Here is a 5,222-nt window from a genome sequence, read left to right as displayed (position 1 = left end):
CATGTGGTCTGTGTTGTGTATCTTAGCCCTTTCTTGGGTCTCGAGGTCATCTTTGAGCTCCAGGAGCATGATGTGGGGCCCCAGGCATCATCCTTAGGGTCTCAAACGCTTGGGCCTGTGGGCGTAGCACCATTCAGCTGCCGCTCTTCTTGCATTAGCATCTTAAAGCGTGCATCGGTCTTGTGTCTCAGACGTTTCCAGATGGCCCACTTCCACGACTGGGATTTCTTCCCTGCGTCGTTATGTTCTTAGGTCTTGAAGGCAGGCTTCCTGCCTGTCCATCTTAGTAGGCTCAACAGTCCATTCTTATTACGTACCATCACGTTCTACAGTTTGTTTCAGGGGGTTCCGTAGAGCGTCTTCATGTTGACATCATCACAATCCCACAGATTTTCTTGCATGACGGTGACATTGGTCCCCGTGTCATCTTTCTTGCTGAGAGTTTTCTCTCATCTTTGAGGCGCGTCGTTTGTAGCGTTCTGTGTAGTGTCTGTCTGTAACTGTGAGTGTTTGGCTCAGGGCCGCCCTGCCCGGGTGTGTAGTGTCCAGGGTGGGCAGAGTTGTGTGGAGAGTCTATATGTAGTACATGAATCTATGTAGATTGGGGCAAAGGTGTTAGAGTTATCTCAGGGTAGCCATCGGGAGGCTGTGTAGATACCTCTTCTGTTTTCTTTGGAAAGAGCAGAGGCATGTTGGAAAGGCAATACAGCAGTAGTGAAGAAGAGTTCATGTGGAAGAGGGTATGGCTGGTTTTGGTGTGGATTTTTTTTGTAATTTTCTTTGTGTACGGTTGTATTTGGACCTTAAATGGTATTTGTAAAAAGGTGCAAGACTTTTTGTTGTTGTGATTCTATTGCTCTGCCTCAGGGTGATTTCTCTAATGTCATTCTTGCAGATGCAACAGGACAAGCTCAGCAGGGCAGCGTAGAAGAGGAGAGCAATGTAAGAAGGTGAGTCAGCATGTGGTATTAGAGAGAAGATGTGGCTTTCAGTACTGTATGTATTGGTTCTTTTAAATTTGAAGTTTTGAAGCAATGAATGACATGGGATGTGGGGATGGGGATGAGTCAGTCAAGGTCAGCAGCGGTGGATGGGCTGAAGTATCACATCTTCCTCAGAGGGAGTAACTTTCAAGTTTTAAGCAACTCACGTTGGTTGGGTTTTACAGGCAGTTTGCAAGCCTTCAGGTTGCATGCCTCGGGAGGATGGGCAGGCAAGGTGAGGGACCGGGAGATGGGAATTTGTAGGGTTTTGAGTGGTATCTCAGCATGTGTTTCTTTGGTTGGTGTGACACGCAGGGTCAGAGGGGTGATGCTGCACGCCCACTGAGTAGTCCCAGCAAGTGAGGCAGTTGTGGACATGTATGGTGTCTAATAGCCCAGTACTATATTGCAGCTCAGTGGAGTGTTTGTCTTTGGTTTTGCAGGCACCACAGGCATCCGGAGCCGGATGAGCGTTGGAGGTGAGCTGGGTAGTAGAGAGGTAGCGCATGGGGGTGGTGGTTTCCCGTAAGCTCAACAGTAATATTGTGTGTCTTAAGTTTTTTAGGTGCCAGAACCAGAGAGTGCCACAAAGTCCGAATCCGGAATCCATGAGGAGCAGGTGAGCAGAAGGGTACAGCGCATATGATGTGGGGGATATTGCAGTACAACTTAGTGTTAACGACGCGATGGTGCCTGATGGCACCATTTTGTGCAGATTGGGGTTCCATTGTTTGTTTTTGCAGATGATGAAGAGGAAACCCAGTGACTCCAGGATGAATCGATTTGATATATGGTAACCTTTTTTTTTTTTTGTTCAGCAGGGCTCCAGAGTCCCGGCCCTCAGCGAAGTTGAGGTACTGGCAGCGGAGCTTCCAGGACAGGGTTGGAAATAGCAGCAAGGCATTTAAAAGTTAGCGTAGTGCCCCAGGCTTTCCAGGAGCAGTGCCCTTTGGGCACATAAGCGGAGCAGTAATTGTCCTGACCTTATGTGACACTATCTTGCATTGCACTGCCTTGTATTGTGTTTAACCTGGAATTGTATCGCTCTGTAGTGTTCTTGTCTGCAGTCTCAGACGGTCTAGCATGGTAACGCCTGTATTCCATTACGTCTTGTGCTGTATTGCTCAGTCATCGTCTTGACAGCCATCTGAGACTGTCATGTTGTACCGTTCGCCATGTTGTTACTTTGATGGATTGTTCTGCATCTGACTGCATTGCGTTGCCGGGTTTTGAGTTGCGTTGCTCTGTAACTGTCTTGACTGCTGTCTGAGACTGTCTTGCATTGTATGCTTATGTATTTTTTTGTTTTGTGTTGTATTGTGTATTTGAAATAGTATTGCGTTGCCTGGCTCTGTATCGGTCTTGCATTGTAGCGCCCCGTAATTGTCTTGACCGGCACGTCAGACTGCATTACATCGTATAGTTCTGGTTTTTGTGTGGCTTTCCATCAGTCTGTACTTTAAATTGTTTCACTTTGGCTGCCTGTATCTCTGTTTCGTGTCGTATCGCTTAGTCATTGTCTTGACTGCCATCTGAGATTATCAGGCATGGTAGCCTTCCATATTTTGTTTTGAATCGCACGGTTGTGTATTTGAACCTCTATTGCGTCGCCTGGCTGTGTTTTGGCTTTGCAGCATATGGCTTTGTCATTGTCTTGACAGTTGTCTGATATATTCTGTCGTCATTCTGCATGGTACTAAGGATTATTTATTTTATTCGGTTGTTCTTTCTTTGACCACGTATTGCATTGTTCTGCCCTGTATCACGGTACGTCTCAAATCGTTTCGGTCTGTCACTGTTTTGACTGTCACGTGAGACACTCTGGCATTGTATCCTTAAGTATTTTGTTGTGTATTTGAAGGCTGTGTATTTGAAATTGTATTGCATTGTTTGGCGCTATTTCAGTTTTCCATCGCATCACTCTGTATTTTCCTTAACTGCCATCTGAAACCATCTCGCACGGTATTGCTCCGTATGTTGTTTCTTTAACGGATTGTTTTGTACGTGACCATATATTGTGTTGTCGGGCAGGGTGTTGTTTTAGCATCATATTGCTCTGTAATTTCCCTGATGGCCGTTGGGGATGGTTTTGCAGGGTACCGCCCCGTATCGCGTTTCGTCTTGCGTTGCATTGCCCCGTAATCGTCTCGACTGCCGTCTCAGGCCGTCTGCCATTGTAATCGCTGTATTGCAGGTTTTTTGATTCATCGTTCTTAAGTTACCCTATGTATTTTATCGTATTGCCCTGTGTTGTGTTACGTCTTGCATGGTATTGCTCTGTATATGTCTTGACTGCCATCTGAGACCGTGGAGTTGTACAGTTTGATATGTTGTTTCTGGAACGGATTGTTTTGTACCTGACCATATATTGCATTGCCGGGCAGCGTGTTGTTTTTGCATTACGTCGTTCAGTAATTTCCTCGACTGCCATTTGAGATGGTCTTGCGTCATACGCTTAAGAATTCGGTTCCATATTATATTGTTGTGTATTTGAAATAGTATTGCTCCGCCTGGCTCAGTATTGGTTTTGCATCGTGTTGCCCCGTCACGCTCTTGACTGCTATGCGATCTATTCTGGCATTGTACCACACCACATTACGTGTTTTTTTTTTTTAATCGGTTGTTCTTTGACTGTGTAATGCCTTGTACCGCCCTCTATTGTGTTACGTCTTGCATTATATTGCCCCGTCATAGCCTTGACTGCCTTCTGATCTGTTTGGGCCTCGTACCACACTGTATTGTGGGTTTTTTAATCGGTTGTCCTTCATTTGGCTTTCTAACGCCTCGTACCGCCCTGTGTTGTGTAACATCTTGCATTATATTGCCCCATTTTAGTCTTGACTGCATTCTGATCTACTCTGGCATCGCACCACACTGTATTGTGTGTTTTTTTTTTTTAATTGGTTCTTCTTTATTTGACTGTGTAATGCATTGTACTGCCCTGTATTGTGTTACTTCTCGCATTATAGTGCTGTCATTATCCTGACTGCCTTCTGATCTTTTCTGGTATTACAGTTTGAACGTATGCTGGGTTTTTTAATCCGTTGTTCTTCATTTGGCTGCATGGTGCCTTTTTACCACCTGGTATGGTGCTGCATCTTGCATCGTATTGCCCTGTTGTTGTCTCAATGGTCATTTTACACGTTCTGTCCTAGGACCATGCTGTATTGTGAATTCTTTCATGGGTTGTTGTTTTTTTGACTGTATTGCCTGGTAGGGCCCCGTATCGTGTTACGTCTTGCCTCGTATTGCTCTGTCATTGTGGCAGCTGACATCTGATATATTCTACCATTGTATGTACCGTCAATTCTTTCATTGTCTGTTCTGCATTTGATTGTATGTTGCCTTGTACTGCCCTGTGTAAGGTTTGATCTTGCATTGTATTGCCCTGTCATTGTCTTGCCAGTTATTTTAGACTGTCTGGCACTGTATTGTGCAATTTTTAACCGGTTGTTCTGTATTTGACCGCTGTTGCGATGTCATCCCCCTTTTTCGCCCAGGCTGCTGCTTAAGCTAAAAGGACTAGCAGGAGTCGCTACGAGTGGCACTTGAACTTTTGGGAATGGCTGGCAACAGAGTCAAAACACGAAGTCAGTTAGCTTAGTGTATAACTAGCGGACAGACCAAGAGCCCTTTGAGCTTTCTTGCAAGGCAGCGGCCTGTTCGCCATCATTTCCTGGGGACACTCACTTAAGGTTCTGCTCTTTGAGGCTGAGAGATGCCTTGCCGCAACAGATTCTGGGTAAGTGACTAGCATGCCAGACTTCACAATCTTAGCTGAGCGATATAAAGGGTTTGATCACGCAGATATGATCCTTTAAGAGGTAAACTGTTGCCCAAGTCCGGGGCAAAGATTGGATCCAGCCGCACCTAGACTCCTCTCCGAGAAGGAGTTTAGAAAGCAAGGGGGTCCTTTCCGAGCCTCGTGACTCAACGGGGAGGGTCTCCCTGACAGCTCGTCTGACCCTGGCCCCTAGGCAGGAAATAATCTGGGGTGCGTGGCCATGGAATCTGGTAAAATGCTGTCACGTGCACTGCTACCTTTGTTGAATCACTGCTGTTATGTTTGTAAATGTTTCTCTACCTCTCTCTTAGGAGTGAATTCTATCACTGCGCCCGCCACAACTGCATATTGCCTGTGTTACATCTTGCATTGTATTGCCCTGTCGTCTTGACGGTCATGTTAGAGAATCTGTCCTAGGACTGGACTGTATTGTGATGTCTTTCATGGGTTCTTAA

General features: G+C 45.8%; 1 long non-coding RNA gene across 1 annotated transcript; it reads left to right on the top strand.

Moving 5' to 3' along the window:
* The first annotated feature begins 1,426 nt into the window (after window positions 1-1,426).
* Window positions 1,427-2,367, top strand: LOC128918669 (uncharacterized). The gene is made up of 3 exons (XR_008469662.1): window positions 1,427-1,462; window positions 1,541-1,602; window positions 1,802-2,367. It is a non-coding gene; the product is annotated as an uncharacterized LOC128918669 (long non-coding RNA).
* The last annotated feature ends 2,855 nt before the right edge of the window (window positions 2,368-5,222 follow it).

This window comes from Rissa tridactyla, chromosome 17, assembly GCF_028500815.1.
Source record: "Rissa tridactyla isolate bRisTri1 chromosome 17, bRisTri1.patW.cur.20221130, whole genome shotgun sequence".
NCBI classification, from domain to species: domain Eukaryota; kingdom Metazoa; phylum Chordata; class Aves; order Charadriiformes; family Laridae; genus Rissa; species Rissa tridactyla.
Note: the sequence above shows the minus strand (reverse complement) of the source record. Positions and strands in the feature narration are given on the sequence as shown.